Genomic DNA, 21,937 nt, shown 5'->3' with positions numbered 1-21,937 from the left:
CTAGAAAGAGCCAGAACCCATGACAAGAGAGCAACAAGCCTTCCCGCTCCCATAAGCAAGTATGTGCTTAGGATAATAAGTATGTGACCTGACTACCATCCACAGCAATAGACGGTCCTTAACTAACACAGATAGGGAAAACAGTATAACCAAGCTATACCCCATTGGCTGTGGGACACAACCTATTACACCCACCAATACCCGTATCATATCTCTACCCGGTCTTCATTTCCTTTCACCATTTTATCATGAAAGTAATAATAATAATAATCACCTATTATGAGTAACGACATGTTACTCATGCTACCAATAGCCTAAGCATAGCAGCTACTTGACCTATGCTAGTAGGACTCATAGGTAGGTTTATCTATGCATGTAGTTTCAATATAAATCCTGTAACATAAATGCACATCACACACACACACACACACACACACACACACACACACACACACATATATATATATATATATATATATATATATATATATATATATATATAGTTATTATTCAAAATAAGGGTTATGCACCGAGGCTTGCCTTAGGTAGGCGAATTATCAGCTATGTCAGTCGACGGTAGCTGTAGGGCTTCCTCCTGTACGACAACCTCCTCCTCGTACTCTTGCTCTTCGGCGGTCATGAACTCCACCAACTTGTTCTCTACATGCATGCAATGATGATGCAACACTTAGTATTTTGGCAACAGCAACTCTTAAAATAAGAATACACATGCTAAGCTGCTAAGCTAGCTCTAATGACTAGATTTCAAGCTCACCCTACAAGTGCTTAACTTTTATAAACCAATATCATGCCATTATTCCTTTAGCCTTAATGGGTATTTAGCTACCATATTAAGTAGTCTATGCTAGGGCTACAAAAATTATAGTGAGCACATAATAATACAATGATGCTACTATAAAATTTTTAGGGTTTTCTATCACTAATCTACCACAAAAATTCCTACAATTATTAATCAAAATAATACTAAGCATCTCAACTATTTTAATGCTCCTTAGCAACCATATAGATATGTATGAACAAACTATACTAACAGGTAGACAATGTTTTTGGGAACCTAACAAAATTAGTTTCACAATTTTTGGATATCTACATTATTTTATATTAATTACCAAAGTTCAGCTCAGAATTAAAATGAAAAGCTATTTCAATTTTCCACGAAAAAGATAAACCGATTTTGGCCCAACGCGGCCCACGCAGGGCGCGGCCCACGCAGGGCGCGGCCCACGCGCGAAGGTGGCCCATAGTGGAGAGCCCCCACGCACGCTGGCACTCTTGCAAAAATGCCCTCGCGTTATCAGACAATAGCGCGAACACTACACGTACTATTTCTATAAACAACGACTTTGCAACGAAGCCCTCGTATCTTTTCACCTTCACACCGGAGAGGTCCCCGAGACGCTCTGCGCTCGCCGGCGCGACGGATGGTGGCACTAGGTGGTTCGCCATCCACTCAAGGCTCGCACCGACCCAACTAACGAGCCGAACCCCATCTACGACCCTAACGCCTACCCTAAGTAGTGATACGAAGCAACAGAGCGCACTAGAGCGAGCTGCCACCACGCGTGCTCGCCCATGATGGTGTCACGGTCATCTCGGTGAGCTATAGCACTAAAAGGACGGTAAAGATAGGGGATAAGCACCATGGCACACCGCAAACCTAGCCGAAGTGGTGGTTCGGCCGGCGACTACCTAAGCAGGGCTGGCCACATGCGCGCGATGAGCACGGCCGCGTCAGCAGCGGCGAGGAGGCGGTAGCGCTCCCATTGGCATGTGCATGGTGGAGAGGGAGCCAAGGTGAGCTAGTGGTGTAGAGGAATTTGTGCGAGGTGAAGTGGTGGAGTCTGGCCATGGCGCGGGCGGTGATGGGTCTTAACGGTGCGATGGCGGGGCGAAGCTCCAAAATTGAGGCTCAGCTAAGCCGCAAATAAAGAGGGGTGGGGCGACTAGAGAGGGGACATGAGGGCGGAGGCACGGACAAGAGGGGTTGATGAGAGGTGACCCCTCGTAGCTACGGTGCTGGTGCGATTCGACGGCGGCAGGGAGACGAGAACAGAGAGAGAGAGTGAGGGAGCGGTGGGGGAGGGGCAGCCAGTGACTCGGTAAGGGCATGCCTTGGCAGGATGTGGTTGGCATGACTAGTGCAGCCCGTGACTAGGCACTAGCCAACAAACACACACACTCACGACCAGCATGGCCCACGCGCCGTAGTGTAATCAATGGCAAGGCGATGGCGACACAGCCACGTGCGCGCAGTGTCAAGGCAGGCTAGGGGCACAGCGCAGCTGTAGGTGAGCAGCATGGTGATGCGACTGTGGTGGCAGCAGTGTCATCGTGGCACGGGCACGGAGGCAGCAACAGCACCCGAGGCAACCACGATGGTAGGGGTGGTTAGGCATAGAGCGGACCGGCGGCCTAGTGGTGCGACTAGAGTGGCCAAGCCGTGGCAAGGCCACGGCCAGCCGATGCACGGCCATGCGCGCGCAGGACACAACCACGCGGTGACGTGGGTCGGCCACGCATGGTGACCACGCGCACGGCGCCAAACAGCACAAAGTTGTGATGTGCATGAATTTTGAAGTGTTGATCATGACCAAACTGTTGCTCCTAAACCTAAACCGGCTTCACTACACTCAAGATGGCATATGGAACTACTAAATCGAATCATAGCACTACACCACTCCTTAACCCAATCTCTCCAAATAAATTGCTAATCATAGCAGCATCTAGCTGTCCACATACTTAGAAATTTTCTAAGTGTTTGAGCTAATCTTAATTTCATATTGCATTTCTAAGGTACTAAAAATATTTCTTAGCAATATTCTTTTTCAACAGCAAGTACTTCATTGTTATCTACAAAGTTTGCACTTCAAACTTTATTTAAGTATCACACACATGTTCTATAGTATTTTTGCTTAATAAAACATGGTTTTAAACCCTACTTGATATGCATGAACCATCGAACCAACTTTCATTTAGCATTTTTATTGATCATTTTGAGTTACAGAAATTGATCTACACACTTCACCACATGCATTAACACACAAGTATGATGCTCATGACATGTTTTAGTAGATGATTAATGGGGTAACACCGAGGGTGTTACAATCCTCACTGCACCAAGCTGTCTAGGTGGCGGCAACCACCAAGAGTAACAAGTGAATCCTATAGTAAAACACGAACACCAAGTGCCTCTAGATGCAATCACTCAAGCAATGCACTTGGATTCACTCCTAATCTCACAAAGATGATGAATCAATGATGGAGATGAGTGGGAGGACTTTGGCTAAGCTCATAAGGTTGCTATGTCAATGCAAATGGCCAAGAGAGTGAGCTTGAGCCAGCCAAACACCTTGTATAGAGGCTCCATCGAAATTCAGCCATTGGGCACTCACTGTAGCCCAACACGCCGATCAAAATGATCGGACGCGCGCCACCCTGCGTCCGGTCATGGGACTGTAGCCATGTGTCGTCATCGTTCAATGTCGCTCATTCAATTTCAATGGGTAGTCTCGCTCACGCGTGGTTAAGTTGTGATCAGACGTGCCAATCAACGACTAGGGCGCCCTACGCCACATCCGTTTGCCTCCTTGCCCACGCGCCCAACACAACGACCTAACGCACCATAGCACACCAACAATTTTGACACCATGTCACCATACGTCAAACATGACCGGACGTGGCCACTGCGCATCAGGTCACCACTTCATGCCAGCGTCCGATCACACGGCCGAGATTGTGCACTCTCTGGAACACATGACCGGACGTGCAGGTCCCCTCGGAGCGAGCGTCTGGTCACTGTTAGACAGTGAAAAACAACTCTTTCACTTCACCAACTTCTCCACCCTTGCTCAAATGTGCCAACCACCAAGTGTATCACCTTGTGCATGTGTGTAAGCATGTTTTCACAAATATTTTTAAGGGTGTTAGCACTCACTAGAATCTAAATGCATATACAATGAGTTAGAGCATCTAGTGGCACTTTGATAACCGTATTTTGATACGAGTTTCACCCCCTCTTAATAGTATGACTATCGATCCTAAATGTGATCACACCCGATAAGTGTCTCGATCACCAAACCAAAAAGCTCCTATCAAGATTCACATTTGCCTTGAGCTTTTTGTTTTTGTTTTTCTTCTTTTTCAAGTCCAAACACTTGATCACCATGCATGGTCACCACACCATCATCATGATCATCACCATAGCTCCACCACTTGGAATAGTGCTACATATCTTATGATCACTTTGATAAACTAGGGTAGCACTTAGGGTTTCATCAATTCACCAAAACCAAACTAGAGCTTTCAACCGCACCACCGGCATGTCCACAAAGCCACGCGCATGCTCTAGGTGACCATGGTGCCGCAACGCTCTCCACCACGTGCGTGCTCTAGCGCGACCACACCACCATGGAGCTCTCCACCACGCCCGACCGGCCACCGTCCTCTCTCCACCACGCTCTAGCTCCGCTGCCCACCATCCTTCCTCTCCATCGGGACATCCACCCGCCATAACGTTCTCCACCACGTCGCCCGCCATCTCCACTAGAGAAACCTTCTGTACCAAAGCTACGCTCCACTCAGCGGCGACATCGAGCTCCATGTCGGCGTCGAGCTCCGCGTCAACCAGCCTCCAGTCATCCAAGCAGCAAGTAGATGTTGCGCTAAAAACACATATCGCAAGTGTATATTTCAAGTGTTTTAGATGTTTCAAAAGTATGTTGCAAGTGTTCTGTATGAATGTTGCAAAAGTAGATCGGGATGTTGCACATGTTGCAATGGTTGTACACGAATGTTGCAAACGTTTGTTGTCAATGTTTCATCTGTTTTTCAGACATACGTTGCAAGTGTGTTTATCTAGATGTTGCATATGTTTCACACATATGTTGCAAGTGTTTTATCTGGATGTTGCGTATGTTTGCAATGGTTTTCAAGTGCTTCTCAGGTGTTTTTGTAAGTGTTTCAGACTTATGTTTCAAGTGTTTTATCTCTCTTACGCATGTTGCAAGTGTTGCTTTGCATATTTTAAAAGTAGATAGAGGTGTTGCACATGTTGCAATGTGACCCGCCTACTGCAGCTGCTGGAGGGGGCATGAGGTGTCGGGCGGGGCACAGACGTCGCGTGGAGTCGGGCAGGGACGCAGACGCCACGTGGGGTCGGAAGGGGCGCAAACGCCACGTTGGAACGTCATGCGGGGTGAGGCGCGGGAACGCGGTGCAGGCGTAGGTGTCCGGACGCGAGCGTCCGTCCAGACGTTTGGGTGCTAGCACTGCCGTTAATTGAGTCGTAAATTTTGTTTTTCCCTTATATACTACTGTATTATATACTATCGATATTACAGTGGCACTGACACATGGAGTCCAAATGTATCACCGGCGGTGGCAAATAAAGGGACGTGCAGAATTCTACTGGCTGGAAAATAATTCATTACCCACATTTTTTGCCACCAAACAACAAGCAATCAATGTGGAAACCCGATTCAGGACCGGTGAAAGGCTTTGTAGCGTACAGGTTTCTTCTGAATGCCGACAGGTACAGCTGCCGTCGGCGATGCAGGAGTAACTTTAGAGCACACGTTTCTTCCTGTTTATGTTGCCATCAGACTTTCACGGAGGCTGTCATCTTTTCCTTTCACGGAGTAAACTAGTAGTAGATGGGAGATACGTTGAGTTAGTTTGTGAGCACCGCACTTGACACTTCTCCCGTGTTCTGAGATACATGTGTTTTTCTTTTTGACTGAGGCACTGAGCACGTAGCGTGGTTCACTAGCTGCGGAAGTAACTAAGGCCTTGTTTGAATCTCTCTACCTTTTGTCAGATTCTAAGAATCTGATTTTTGGAACTAGGTGAGATCCAAATAGACTAGTTTTTGATTCAGGACCGGTGAAAGGCTTTGTAGCGTATAGGTTTCTTCTTAGTGCCGATAGGTACTGCTGGCATCGGTGATACAGGAGTAACTTCAGAGGACACGTTTCTTCCTGTTTATGTGGCCATCAGACTTTCACGGAGGCTGTCATCTTTTCCTTTCACGGAGTAAACTAGTAGGAGATGGGAGATAGGTTGAGTTAGTTTGTGAGCAGGCACCACACTCACTTCTCCCGTTTCCTCAAATTCAGAAACATGTGTTTTTCTTTCTGACTGAGCACCTCAAATTCAGAAACATGTGTTTTTCTTTCTGACTGAGCACGTAGCGTGGTTCACTAGCTGCGCAAGTAACTTAGGCCCTGTTTGAATCTCTCTACCTTTTACCAGTTTCTAAGAATATGGTTTTTGGAAATTATATGAGATCCAAATAGACCAGTTTTTGCTGTAAGTTTTTGCCAGATTCTTAAAAACCACTTTCAATTTCATGTAATTCATAGAGTGGTAAATGAAGTCAAATTTTTAAAAACTGAGGATACAAACACCCCACCAGTTTTTGCTCGGAATCTATATTTTAAAAACTAGAGGCAAAAACTGATTTTTAAGAATCCAAAACTGATCCAAACAGAAACTAACACCGGAATAGACGCCTTGATTGATTCAGGACTCATGTTTTTTTTTTTCTCAAAGACAATCATTTTCGACGGCAGAAATCATCGTTGACTTTATCGAAACCGTCTTTAAAAATCGATTTTTAGGGGGTGTTGTGCTTGCCTCTGAAAGAGTCTTATATTTCAATACAATCGGTGGTGTAGTACCAGTAGCAGTTTCGAAAACCATCACTGCAAATTGATTTGACCGTCTTAGAAATTTGTCTATGCGGCGGTGACAGTTCCATCGTTGATGGAATGACGAAGGAGAGCACAATGCAATCTCGCACGTCTAGCTTTCTCCACAACTGCTGCCATTATGTATGTTGATTTGAAACAATGAGGCATAGTACTGTCTTGAATATAGAGACCGGTTTTTTCAATAAAAACCAATTATACTAATTGCATCTTTGTAGTATTGAAATTTAATATAATTTGCAATTGAAAAAGAATGTGCCTATTTTTAGGATTTACTCCTTCCATCCCAAAATAAGTGCCACTCTCAATTTCAAAAAAAATAAATATTTTCTATTTTTGACTAAATATATATTAAAAATATTAATATTTATAAAACATAATTAGTATCATTAAATGAATCATTGAATATATTTTTATAATAAATTTATTTAGAGATATAAATGTTGCTAATCTATATCTATATAAGAACTTTAAATTTGAGGCCTTTCACATCATCGCGCGCTGTTCATCCGTTGTTCTCACAGACGCAGATCCTTGCAGATCAACAGTACCAGGGGCGTAATGTTAATCCGGCGTTTTCAACAGTACCGGATACCGGATGAACAGTACTAACCTGATACGTTTCCCCAACAAAGGAACAGTGTCAGCCCGATAAAAAAAAATCCCGTTTTTTCCCACCTCCTTCCCACGCAAAGCGCGGGTAAATTTGAGGCATTTCACATCATCCCGTCACTGTTCATCAAGAGCTTTCACATACCCAGAACACTGTAGATTAGCAGTGCAGGGCACCGGGGTGAAGAGTACCAACCCGATAAGTTTTTCCCCAAAAAAAAACAGTGTCAGCCTGATAAAAAAAATTGGATTTTTTTCCGGGGGGCTCACAAAAACTTTAATTTTTTTGTTCATTTCACTGTTCGTCCGGGACTCAACAAGACTCATACCACTAATCTTTTATTATTCTTTTAAATGAATTCTCTGTTTCTTTGTTCTCTGCAGTGGACAGAGGTGGCTACTAACCAAGATCAAGAATTAATTGTTAGATCATTGTTGGCTGCAAGGGATGCTTCCCTTGAGATAAGGCTTCACATGCGAGAGATGGGTATAGCAGCCGGTGTTCCAGTAAGGCCCCCTTTACAAAACTGCAAGTATTGTAGTATAGCATGTTCAAAGAAGTATATTCAGTATGATGTTTGGCATAATCACAGCAATATGGATCACTAATGTATGAAATTGTAAATATATATTAGGGTCAATATTATTAGTCAAGCTTGTATTTTTTTATAAACCTAGTCAAGCACGCATAGTAAAACTTATTTTGGGATGAAACAAATAGACTCAGTGAACATAACCATAGGTGTATCACCATAAACTTTTGCGTCTCAATTTTTTCAGCAATGGTCACACTTGGGAGAGGAATAAAAACCGTCTTGACGTGAGTCTCGTTTTCCACAATGGTCAGTAGGTAGTGCGTTGCTCCGACCTTCGAGTATAGGTTTGTCATCTTTTTTTTTCTAACTTCGACTACGGGTATCTCAAAGTTCGTACATAGCAAAGTTCTAAATTAAATACTACTAGACTTTTTATAAAGAACACTCTACTCCCATAATACTATTTACGTTTACAAAATGGTACTTTTACTCATCAATGGATGCCTGGTCCTGGTCATGGACATGCAGGCAGATCTCAGTGTCTTCTGCTTCTGGACACGTACGGGGGGGCACCTCATCTCGCTGTCAGCTACTGACTTTCCAGACGGAGGAGGAGAAACTTGTTGAGGCTTGTGGCCCCAGGAAAGAGGCCACACGGTCAGCCTAATACTCCAGGTCCTATAGAAAGCTTGGTTGGTTAGTCTAGAAGGTCGAGTGCTCCGTGGAGCCAAAACCATAGATATGGTTTAGAACTTGGCAATGGAAGAAGAGTCTCACCCAATTTCAAGGTATGCAAATTACAAATCAAATTTTGCAGGTTTCTGATTGCCCAAATTTTTTTTCTAATGCTTCAGTTGTGCGCAACAAAATTCAAATGCCACCCAAACAAGAATTGGAATATTTATTCTCATATCTTCGACACATAGCCTCGGTAGTGGAACCTTTTTTCAAATGGTGGTACGATGTGCCTTGCAACCACTGGAAGACCAAGCTTGGCCATTGCTCCTGGCAGCCAAGCTTGCTATTGCTTTGAATTTATAAAGGTCAGTCTTGCTCACAGATAACGAAATCTTAGCTACAACAGCTAATAGGAGGACAATTATACACGATCTTGGACACTGGACGCTTCGTCCACTTCTTGTAATTTCACATGTATTACAGAAAATAGGAAGAGCTACAAATAAAGTGGCTGACAATCTCACAAAGAAGGCAAGACAGGATGTGATTCCTAGCTCTTGTTGTTTCTCTTGTGAATCTTTAGCGCATCTAGGTGTTGTACCATTCAGTCAACCTGGAGAACTTTCAATGGGGCTTGTTTTGCCCCATCTCTGTATTTTGTCTTTGAGTAATGAAATTTTTCCCTTTCAAAAAAAAGACCCATTAATACTCCGCCCATCCTAAGAATAAAATGTAATTTTAGATTTAGACTAAGTCATATTTTCAAAAATCTAACTAAAATTTATAGAAAACAATATGAATATTTATGTCCTCAGAAATGTTTACTATAAATACGCATATATAGTTAATTAAAGTTAGAAAAATATAACATTTATTTGGTATTACAAATTAATATTCTTCTGTATATATAGATTTGGTAATACTTGAGATTAAATTACACTATTTTTGGAACGAAAGAGTACATCTTAGTGTCAAAGCTCCTTCTTCCTTCTAGGCTATATGTCCATTAGCCTTGCACGACATCTTGATATGTCGTTTCGTCTAGATGCTACACTCTATTTTTCAAGCTTTGCTTTTCAATTACGAATAAAATAGAATTGATCTAGTTTATAAGAAAAACTAGGTTTGAAAACCTTACTGTCACACTATTTATTAAAGGAAAACCAGCCAAAAACCTAAACACGTATACAAGCCCAAACCACTAACCCAGAGGCAACCCACTTACACACAACCGTCGGAGCCCACCGCACGTCATCGTTGTCAAGCTTATCACAAAAACTATAAGAGCAGTTCCGACTTTTCACGACGAACATCAGTCAAAACCCCTAACACGCTGCCAACTGCTCACACAAGCCGTGACCTCCAAAGAAAGTGAGATGCAACACATCATCGTTGCCAAGTTTTGCTGTATTCAGTTTCGAAAAGTTTTGCTGTACCCCAACAAGAGAAATTAGTTTCGAAGCACACACTTCACATATTTCTCTCTCCCTCCCTCTTATGGATTCGTGGCTAAGTTTACCATTGCAAAAATTTGTATTCCCTTATCTACTATCGATATGACAGCCCCCCCCCCCCCCCCCCCCCCCCCGACCCACACACACACACAGAGACACAGAGGAACAACAATCACCGTCGAAACTCGTAAGCAGAACACAATTTTCAGGAGTGTTCCATCATCAGGATTCAGGACCGGTGAATAAAGGCTTTGTAACGTACAGGTTGCTTCTGAATGTTTTGGCAGGTAATGTCGTCCCTAATGAGGTGGTCTTATACGCTGAATCCCTGACGGATACGGATACGACTACTCCCGTAGTCTGAACGGGATCTTGGACTTTCTTATAGTCGTTCTATCCGTGAATCTCTGGTGAGAGGATTTGAGAACTTTCCGCTCATGGGCGCTGGGCGGCACTAACACACTGCAGAAGTAACTTCAGAGAACAAGTTTCTTCCTGTTTCCGTGGCTGGTTTTTTCTTGGACTGGATGCTAATCTAGTACTCCTCTATTCGATAAGACGTATAGTTTCTTTTATGAGCTCTTTTATAATGGTTGGAAAAGTATAAAGTACTTTCTTTCTTTTTTTTTGTTTGTTAGCCATTTCATTGACAAAGATTATATATAAAATATATATATATTTTTATTCTTGAGAGTATATTGGGGACACAGATTCAGTTGCAAGTCACCTGCTAACTTAACGGACGAGCTGGTGATGGCGTGGCGGTCGGTGGCGCGCTTCTGTGCGTCCATCAAGGAGATGGTGTCCACGCACGGGCTCTCCAACTAGGCTGCGCTGGAGCCTCAAGGTGCCATGCTATGGCCGGGCCTGCAGTGCGATCCCGCGCACGACAGCGCGGGCTCCTCTACATCACGCACGAAGGACGACGACCGCGAGCTCGGGTGCCGAGTTGCCGACGTGCGCGAATGTGGGGCCGCAGTGCCGGTGAGCGCAGGAGGACGAGTGGGCAGACGAGAGGGCACAGGGCTACAGGAGGGCACGCAGCGCAGACGAGCACCTGCATGCTCATGCTCTAGCATCTCGCGGATCACGATTCACGAGTGCGGTCTGTAGGACCGAGGCCAGTCGGCGTCGAGCTGCCGCCTGCCGAGGGTGCTATTCGCACGCGCATCCTCCCTCGACACGGGATGCAGTTGGCGGTGGCGAGGGCACACCCGCCAGGTGTCGTGGCGGGCGGCCGAGTCGGAGTCATCCAAGCGCCAGCTGCCAGACGGGCCCGACTGGCAGCTCCAGCCTCCAGGATCCAGCCGCCGATGGGAGAAAAGTGACGGAGGAGTCTAGTTCCGTTCGCGTGCCCTTAAATTTAGTTTTTCGCTTCTTTTTTTATCCGGAATAGTATTTTTCTCTCATAAATTCCTCCAAACCATCTAAATTCCTCCACAAACATACCAGCCGAACACCCCCTTACAGTTTACCATGGAAGCGATAATAAATTATTGTTTTATCATTTACCATAATTTAATTAATTGATTAATATTAAGATTGGGCTTTACTTATTTTAGTACTGACCCCACCTATTTTGGTACCATCCCTACCTATTTGGTACCTCTAGGTACTTTCAGTTAAGTACCTTCTATTTTTTCTATCGTCCGATCTCACCTAATGGATGGCCCATGTTTTTTCCAACCATTGTAAAACTTCTCTTCTTGTATATACAACTTAGATATACACTATATCTAGATATATAGTCAAAATAATGTATATATATGAATTAAAACGGAAGGAGTAGTTAATGGAAAATACATTAAGTTAGTTTGTGAGTACCACACTTGACCTTTCTCATGTGTTTCCTCAAATGCAGAAGCACATGTTTTTCGTTCTGACTGACTGAGAGTAGCATGCGGTTCACTAGTTGCGGAAGTAACTAACGCTGAAACGACACCAGCCTTGATGGATTCAGGACTCGTCTTTTCTCTCTTTTATTTTTCCACGACAACCATTGTCGACGACGGAAAAATCATTGTCGACTTTTAAGGGCGGTTGACCGTCCCGAAAATCGTTTCAGGGGCAGCTCGTGTCTTAATTCTACGATCAATGGCGTAGTAGTGGTTTCGAAAACCATCACTAGAAATTGATTTGTACTATTATCTCTAAAAAAGTCACCTATATATGTGGTAGTGATTGCTCCATCATTGTTGGTCCGATGGGAGGACGGAGGGCAATGCAAATCCCGTACGTCTAGCATGCATTGTTCTCCAGAACTGCTGCCATCTCCAGAACTCAACGGTGACTTGCCGATCAACCGCTATCACTCGTTGGTAGCTGCCGTGTTTTGTTTCTCCAGAACACAACACCGTACGTACGTGCCATCCGTCAGCGAAGGACTTGTTTAGCTCGGATGCCGTTGGGCGATTGCCTCGTGATCGTCTCTGAGAAAGCATCACAAGCTTGAGCTCATCTTATGATGTGACTGCGGATGACATAGACTCTGCTGCTAATGCTGCTGGTGCCTGGTTTATGTCACTGCAACTACGTTGATGCGCACTGCTATATAATCAGTCATGAGAACGTTGATACATACTCCCTTCATTCCAAATTATAAGATGTTTTGGTGTTTTAAATACATAATATTTGTTATGTATTTAGATATACACTAAGTCTACATACATAGTAAAATCAATGAATCTAAAAAAGCCAAAACACGTCTCATAATTTAGAATAAACTAGTCCATCAACCCGTGCACGGGTTAAAATCTTTGGATTTACTCTTAAGATCATGATAACATAGGCAATCATTTTAAGCCTACACTATGTCACTTAATATTAGTGGCAGTTCTTGATGTGAAATCTACCATGGGTAGCAGTGCTTGATGATATCAATATTTAAGCCTTATTATAATTGTTTACATGAAAATAATCTCAAAGAGCAGGAAGATGTAAGCACCTATGGTCTGTACTAACCTCCTCCTTTTCTTGGTCACAAAAAAAAAACCTCCTCTCTTTTTCAATATGTTTGATTTTTTATCAAAAAGAGAAGAGAAGAATGGGATAAGACACCAAAGCATCCCATTAGAGCCGCAAAAATGTATTCCTGTCTTTTTTTGAGGAGAAATACAATAGGGGAGGCGCCCTACTGTAAGTGGCTTTTAGAAATGTGGAACTTATAAGTGACTTTTAATTTTTTATCTGGTCTGCACACTGCACTAGACTCGCCTTGTTTTATGGAAAGTCTTGGAGATACTGCTGCACATTTTGATACAATTTTATGCGTTCCACATGGGTTACCCTGTTACGTTTTATTATCAGTTAGCAAACTTGTGCTCATTGTAGACATTTGACGTTGCAAAACAATTAAATGTACTATTTTCTTTTCCAGCATCATTGGGTGTTTCTAGAAATTGTTACGGCGCCATTTCTGCAACCTTAACACCTACAGGTAATCAGAACATGGATGCTACAAATATGTTGTCCACTTCAAGAACGAAATCTGCATTGCTCGCAAACCAGACAACCAATCAAACTCTTCAACCAAAACCTCTTATAAAATCCGAGGTATTGGATCAAACAGAAAAGGTGAACTTTAGGGAATTACAGTTGCCTTGCAAACAAATATTTCAGGAGCAACATTATTTTGAGCCTAATCATCCTTGCTCCCTGTTTGTGAGGGAATGGAAGCTTAGTTCTGGTCGTGATGAGCAAATATTAAGTCAAGGAGTTTTACCATATAATGAGCCAACGTATTCAAAAGCAAATGAAGATAGTGACAAAATAGACCATACCAGTCAACAATTTGTCCATCATAATATTCCCATTCGGGTCAAGTCATATTCTCGGCAGTTATTCTCTCCACATGTACAAAATACTAAACTGATGAATAAAATAACATGGTGCAGAGAGAAATGTCAGAAGATGCAGCAGAACAACATGTTTCATCTAATTGGCACTTTCCTGGTTATGCTATGACTCCCGATCATAAACAGTCAAAGCTTCCAACAAAAGTATACTGCTTTTTCATTCATGCAAAATTTTGTCCCAATCCTATAGGTACTTGTAAATTACAAGGCTGTGTTCGTGCACAGGAGATCTTAAAGCATTCTAATGACTGCCAAAGAATAGATTGCCAGTATAGATACTGCAGGTAATCAAAGGAGGCCATTTATCACTATAATAATTGTGTTAATAAGCATTGTCCTGTTTGTAGCAAAGCAAATGAAAGTCTGAGCCGCTATTGTGATCAAACAAACAAGAGGGATGCAATGGAAAGAAGTTTCAATGGGGTACATGGTGACACAATAGACATCAAACTGGTGAAAGCTGAAACCTTTGATGATCAACCACCTGTATCAAAGCGTTTAAGGTTGCAACCCATGCTTCCCAATGTATCTGATAGTGCTTATATCTCTTTTCCTCAAGCATGCCCAGATTTTGTGTCACAGCAAGCTCAACCTAAGCATCTTGGACAGGATAAAAGGATATATCCAAAACAAAAGCTAAAGATCGAGGCTGATATGCAACCACCGCCAAAGCTTGAGATAACTAGATCTGGTACTGTTCGGAAAATTGGTGCAGTGGAAAGTTATGCAATTCCTGGTGTTTCAAATCATTTAGATTCACATGTTGAGCAACAAAATTGTTTGCCAAACAAAGATACAAATGAAGGTGTTATTGATATTAAGATGAATGCAAGTGGATCTACAGATGTCTTGCTGTCCAAGACAGGGAAAAAAAGAGAAAAGGTATTTCACTCTTGGAGTCGCTCACTCTAGAGCAAATATATGAACATGCCCATAGTACAATACAATGGGTTGGTCAGGTATGATTCTTGACTAGAAAAAAAGATATCTTGCATACTGTACTATTTGTAGTTAATGAACAGAGTTCTCTATTGCTTGCATGACCATCAGACCATGTGATGTCTAGAAAAAAAACATTTCCAGAAAATTTCCTCCCCTGAGCCATAAATAGTTTCTTTTAATCAGATGGTTGGAGTTGTCATATTCGAATATGGAAACAGTAAGCAGTCAGATATACTATATACTACTGGGATTTCCTGCTGACTAGCACAATAAGAAGCACTTTAGCTGTTTTGACATCATGGGTCAGGTATTTTAGGATGGAGCTGAACTTCCAATAGCATTAGCAAAATGAAAACCTTTGCATGCTGAATAATAGCAGATAAGAAACTTGTATTTCTTGCAATTGGCTCTAGATGTTGATAAGAAATGCCCATGTGCAATATCTTGAAAGCTTGGATTTGAACCCAGAAAGCTTAGGTTGGTCTTATGTTCTTCCCCCTGTTTTTTCCTAATTAGCATGTTTATTACCTTATTAGTACCCTAGCCGCTGCCAAAAGTTTTTTTCTAAAACCTATACACATACTTGTTTTGTAAGAAATCTTTTGGTTGGATTGGATTCATGTTTTACTGTTTTCATGTGGATATAATTTAAGCTTGTGCAAGAGTATAGTTTATTTCACTATGAAGTATGAACTATTGCAATAATTATTTCTTCATATGACAGAGTAAGGCTAAAGCTGAAAAGAATCAATTACTAGGACAGTGGGAAAATGTGAACTCATGCCAGCTTTGCAAAGTAGAAAAGCTCTTTTTTGAGCCTCCACCTAAATTTTGTTCTCCCTGTGGTGCTCGGATAAAAAAGAATGCACCATATTATAGTGGTACTATCACTGAAAGTGGTCCCTACTACTTTTGCCTACCATGTTACAATGAGTCTCGCAGTGACTCAGTTTTGGTGGACAGTATTCAATTTCTCAGGTCAAAACTTGAGAAGAAAAGAAACAATCACGAGTTTGAAGAAGCAGTAAGCATTTCAGTTTCCCTCTTTCCCGGCTTTATCCTCATAGTTATGCATCTTTTTTCAGCACACTAATTTAACCTAATCAATTGGTTCCATAGTGGGCTCAATGTGACAGATGTGAACGATGGCAGCACCAGATTTGTGCTCTTTTTAATGCCAAAAGGAATGCTGAAGAAAAAGACGCAGAATGTATCTGCCACAGTTGCTGTATTGAAGAGATAAAAGATGGTCTGCGCACACCTTTACCGCATAATACTGTTCCTGGGCGAAAGATCTGCCAAGGACTGTGCTTAGCGATCATATAGAAGAGCACCTTTTTCAACGACTCAAAGAGGAGAGACAGAATAGGGACTACAAATACAGGAAAAGTTTCGATGAGGTTGGTAATAGAAGCTGTTTCTGGAAATCACTAACCTAATTTCTCCCTGTTTTGTCTTCAAAAGCTATACTTTACAAATTCATTGAGCCTACAAACTTATCTTTTCTTTAAGCTTCACAATATAGTCACATCTTGGAAACTCCTCTTGTGAAAGTGCAAGGTTTTGTGAGGTCCTTTTCTTTTAGTTGCAGCTGTGCTTTCTGAGTATTGTTTGTTCTTCTTGCCCCTTATCTACTTCAGGTGAACATTTTTATTTACCACAGGTGCACCGTTTGAGTATTGCCTGCTTTAGGTGACAGGGTAAAATAACCAGCATGGGGTTTCATAGATGTATTTCACGGTTTTATTTTGCACATCATTCAACCTCCATACTTTACACCACAGCAGTTCCTGTTGAGGATAATCAGTTTCTTTTATATGCAAGTACACAGTTAAGATTGCTGCTAAAAAAGCTTCACGGAATGTGCATTCATCACGTGATTCTCAGTCTCCATAAAATCTAGAACTAGTCATTTTGTTTGTCCTGATTTTTCCCTCATTAGGTTCCTGGAGCAGAGGGGCTTGTGGTCAGAGTTGTTTCATCAGTGGACAAGAATTTGAAAGTTAAACCAAAATTTTTGGAGCTTTTTCCAGAAGAGAATTACCCAATAGAGTTTCCTTACAAGTCCAAGGTAAAAGAGTTGTATGGTCATGTGAAGCAAAAAATCACATGTGACTACTATTTATTCGATCACTTTTTTGGGAAGACAACTTTTGCTAACAAAAGCTCCGTATCTGTTTTTTTTTCATTTTTCCTTCAGGCTATTCTTTTATTTCAAAGAATAGATGGTGTGGAAGTATGCATAGTTATTAAGGCACTAAGGCGAGACGTGGCGAGCTACCCCTTCCAATCGCCTAGGCGACGCCTAGGCGATCATAAGACGAGGCAAGGCGACGTCATATGTTCAAGGTAGTAGAATGAAGAAGGGATAAAAAAGAAAAATGAAAAAGTAAAAGAAGAATGATAAGGAACATAAAAGGCCCGGTCCAGCAGACAGCCCATAAAAGCCCTCCCCAACTATCCTGAACTATCTAGGGCTGCCACTGCTCCTCTCCAAGTGCTTCTTCTCCCTGTCGAACACCTTCTCAGTATCCACTGCTGGAGCAGCCTCCTTCCAGATCTCATCTCCCCTTCCTCACTGCTGCTGTCGCCCCCTTCTAGATCTCCCCTCCCCTTCCTCACTGCTGCTGCCGCCCTCCTTCTAGATCCCTGTGCGAGATCCCCTGCTGTTGCCCTTCAAGAGCCCCTCCCAGATCTGCTGGGGAGCAGAGCTGGCGGGGATGGGAGCAGAGCTGATGGGGATGGGAGCAGAGATTAGTGGTTAGCCTTGCCTGGTCCTCCTCCAGTTCTTCCTATGTCTCCTCCCTCCCCTGCTCCCTCATTTTGCTGGTTTTGGTCATGGCGTCGAGGACGCCCAGACTTTTTTCAGCGCCTGGACGCCTAGGCTACAACTTAAAAACTTTGGAAGTATGCCTATTTGGCATATATGTGCAAGAATATGGAGCAGAATGTGCATTCCCAAACCAACGTCGTGTTTATTTGTCGTACCTTGATTCTGTCAAATATTTTAGACCTGAGATTCAAACGGTTTCTGGTGAAGCCCTACGAACGTTTGTGTACCATGAAATTCTGGTAATATACTATAATCAGTATCAGTGTGATTACTAGTATCACATTCCATTTTTGAGTCTAACCATAGTTTTCTGTATGTATATGTTACAGATAGGTTATCTCCGGTATTGTAAGCAGCGGGGTTTCACTAGTTGTTACATATGGGCATGCCCACCTTTGAAAGGTGATGATTACATTGTGTATTGCCATCCGGAGATTCAGAAAACACCAAAGTCTGAAAAACTGCGAGAATGGTAATACCATTTATTGCCGTTATGTCATTTTGCATGTCAAAAGGATTCTTTAGAATAACGATTAATGAATATCATATCTGGCATTTGTAGGCATGATTTATTATTCTGCATGCAGGTACTTATCTATGATTCGAAAAACTACTGATGAGGGTATAGATGTTGAGCTGACAAATCTATACGAGCAAGACAGACTGCAAGGCTAAAGTGACCGCAGCTCGCTTGCCATATTTTGATGGTGATTATTGGCCTGGAGCTGCAGAAGATATAATCAACCAAATTTTCCTACCAGAATATGACAAAAACTTGAGGAAGGGAAAGGTAAAGAAGACTATCACAAAAAGAGCTTTGAAAGCTGCTGGCCTTACCGATTTAAGTGGGAATGCTTCAAAGGATGCTATGCTGATGCAAAAGGTATATTTTTCTCTTAAAAATATGCAAGATATGTTCTTTCAACCAAAATTTACTTGAGCATTCTTATATATCTTATTAACCATCAATGATGCTGTGCAGCTTGGAGAAGCCATTTACCCAATGAAAGAAGATCTTATTATGGTCCATTTGCAGTATTCTTGTCGTCACTGCTGTATCCTTATGGTGTCTGGAAGGCGTTGGGTCTGCAATCAATGCAAAAGCTTTTCTATTTGTGACAAGTAAGTTGATTTATTTTATAATGGGGTACAATAATATGAAAACATTTTTGTATAATATATGTGCCTGATCATGGTTAAAGGCTTTGTTGTTGTTGTTGTATATGTGCCTGATCATGGTTCTGTACATGGTGCAACTTGAAAACATCAAATAAAATATCATAGAGCTTTATTCTTCAATTGATCTTGTTACAGCTAGTATGATTGCTATTACCTTTGAGACTGACGAGGCTTCTGTTGCAGTTGTTATAATGTAGAACAGCAGCGTGACGAGAAGGAGAGGCACCCAATTAATAGTGCTGACTTGCTTACACTACAGCCAGTAAGTTATTCGAAAGCTTTTTTAACTAGAAACAATGCCAGAAATGCCAAATATTTTACTCGATGTCATCATTCAGGTTGAAATTGATGGTGTGCCTAAAGATACCAAGGACAGAGATGGCATCTTAGAAAGTGAATTTTTTGACACCAGGCAGGCATTCCTGAGTCTATGTCAAGGAAACTACTATCAATATGATACCCTTCGTGCTGCAAAACATTCCTCGATGATGTTGCTACATCATCTTCACAATCCAACTGAACCAGCTTTCGCTACCACATGTAATGTTTGCAAGAATGATATCAAAACTAGTGAAGAGTGGCGGTGCAAGGAATGCGATTATGATGAGTGTGATGCTTGTTACAAACACAATGGAGGGACCAAACATGTCCACCAGTTAACGAAGCATCCAGCAGGAGCAGATAGGGATGCTCATCAAAAGAAGAGTGCTGACATGGTATTATATTTCTTACATTGTTGTAATTCATCTGGTTTTTGTTGTGTGACCATCTTAGCATCGGTGGTCACTGTAGAGAAGCTCAGTTGCTCCATACCTTCATTCACATTTATAAGGTCTATTTGATAGTTGCCAATTAATCGTGCTATTAAGCTACACACCATGGGGATCCTTTGTGCATAATGTATCTTATAGCTTTGTCTGTTTGATATGCTGAGGCTCCTTTTTGTGTTGCCAATGTAATCAACTTATTATGGAAAGCCTGAGCTGTTACTTGTGCTATCCACTTGTTGATTAATCCCTGAAGGAATTGATCTTGACTCCGTTACGGTGATTTTCTTTTTGTGGTGCTGCAGGCACAGACAATGCTTCGACTTGTGGTGCACGCGGCAGCATGCCGTGGTCGTTGTCAGTACCTCAACTGCCGAAAACTTAAGTCAGTCTTCCATCATCATGGGAAGAATTGCCAGACACGTGCATCGAATGGCTGTCGTCTGTGTAAGAAAATGTGGAGCATTATCCAGTTACATGCAAGAGCTTGCAAAGAAGCAGAATGTAATGTTCCCAGGCTACGGGAGACGCGCTCTTTGCTGAGTGATCGGCACTTTGTCGAGTGTCGAAACACGGGCACTCGGCAAAGAGGCAGCCGCGCTCGGCAAATCTGGCACTCGGCAAAGGTCGTCTTTGCCAAGTGCTAAACACTCGGCAAAATACCTCTGGCGACGCCGGTGGCCCCTCCGTCACCCTTTGCCGAGTGCTGGCCGTTAGCACTCGGCAGACGTGCTGTCTTTGCCGAGTGCTGCAAGCCTGTCACTCGGCAAAGAGGTTCCTTTGCCGAGTGTCAATTCCGACACTCGGCAAAGTTTTTTTTTTTTGGTTTTCAAATTTTTTTCTTTGGCATTTATACAGTACCTTGAAGCACATGTTTCAATTTGGAACTTTTCTATGACTTTTTGTATATTTTTTAAATTTTTTATGTTTACTTGAATTTTTCTCGAAAAAGTAAATTTGAACTGCAGGTGCATGAAATATTAGAATTTAGCGATTCGAAAAATGGTATTCATGTTTTTTAGTGTATTTTGAGGCCGTGTGCAGGGGCATTCGTGAAATTTCGAACATCTATTTCACGAAACATGACCACCAACTTGTTAAAAAGTGTTTTTAATTATATAAAAGGCAAACGAAGTCCGAAAATCACGAAACTTGTCGAGGTGTCGTGTCATCGTATGTAGAGGTTATGGTAAAAAATTTAGAAGTTTCCGAGCAAGTTGTGATGTACGATGCCTGAAACCCAAACTCGGCAATTGCAGGTGCGCCCCCGCCCACACCCACACACACGCACACGCACCCCAACACAATCTCAATGCACTGACAACACCTGTGCACTATTTAGTTGTTATATGCGATCAGGGTGTGTTTAGTTGGGTGAAAGTTGGAATTTGGGCTACTGTAGCACTTTCGTTTTTATTTGGTAAATAGTGTTTAATCATGGACTAATTAGGCTCAAAACGTTTATCTCGTAATTTCCAACCAAATGTGCAATTAGTTTTTTTTTCATCTACATTTAATGCTCCATGCACGTATCGTAAGATTCGATGTGATGGGTACTATAGCATTTTTTTGGATTTTGAGGCGCCAACTAAACACGCGCTCACTCTCGTAGAAAGCTGAGTTGTGACTGGAAACAGACACATACAGGAGCATTTGAGAAAGATGCAACGGCTGCAACAGCAGTCTGAGTCCCGGGGGCGCGCTGCCGTTGATGAGATGATGAAGCAACGAGCTCACAAGTCGGCATGAATGAATAAAGGCAATGGCACATATAAAATATATCTCCATGAGAAAAGATACCAAGGCATGCAGATCAAGAGGATCTGCATAAAAACAACATCAGCATAAAGTTTTTTTTTTTGGCCGTTTCTAGCCATTATCAGTTTGCTCCTTGCTCAGTTCACCTGCCCGAAAGTGGCACTGCATGCAGCTGGTGGTTTGTCTTGTCTCTGATTAAGTAGTGTTTCACCATGCCGATTGGACCAATATACTTGATAGTGCTCCATACCTTAGAGGTTGAGTCTAATGTTTATCATGTATGAGTATGATAGGTTTCTGGGCAGTTTTTAACTGTATATTGATGAGGAAATTTTGTAGTATTTTGTTTGGGGAGAATTGGTTTCATAGCACTGAAAGAACACGAGATTCAGAAAATACCATCGAAAGTTCATCATACCATAAAATACCATTGAAAGTGAATATCCATTCTGCAATCTAGCGCTCTGTTAGTTTCGCTGTTAACATCGTTCATTGGCATCCGTCCGTGGACTCCGCTTCACTAAAAAAACGATGTGTACGTCGCGTCAACCTGAGCAGGGCGCCTGCAGTGGTGAGCCTTGTCCCACGGACGTCGG

General features: G+C 42.4%; 1 pseudogene; it reads left to right on the top strand.

The window, feature by feature from the left end:
* The first annotated feature begins 13,892 nt into the window (after positions 1 to 13,892).
* LOC136526533 (probable histone acetyltransferase HAC-like 1) lies at positions 13,893 to 21,332 on the top strand (annotated as a pseudogene).
* Positions 21,333 to 21,937: the final 605 nt, after the last annotated feature.

The sequence above is a fragment of the Miscanthus floridulus genome, chromosome 19, assembly GCF_019320115.1.
Source record: "Miscanthus floridulus cultivar M001 chromosome 19, ASM1932011v1, whole genome shotgun sequence".
NCBI classification, from domain to species: Eukaryota; Viridiplantae; Streptophyta; class Magnoliopsida; order Poales; family Poaceae; genus Miscanthus; species Miscanthus floridulus.
The sequence above is the reverse complement of the archived record's forward strand: the minus strand, read 5'-3'. Positions and strand labels throughout refer to the sequence as shown.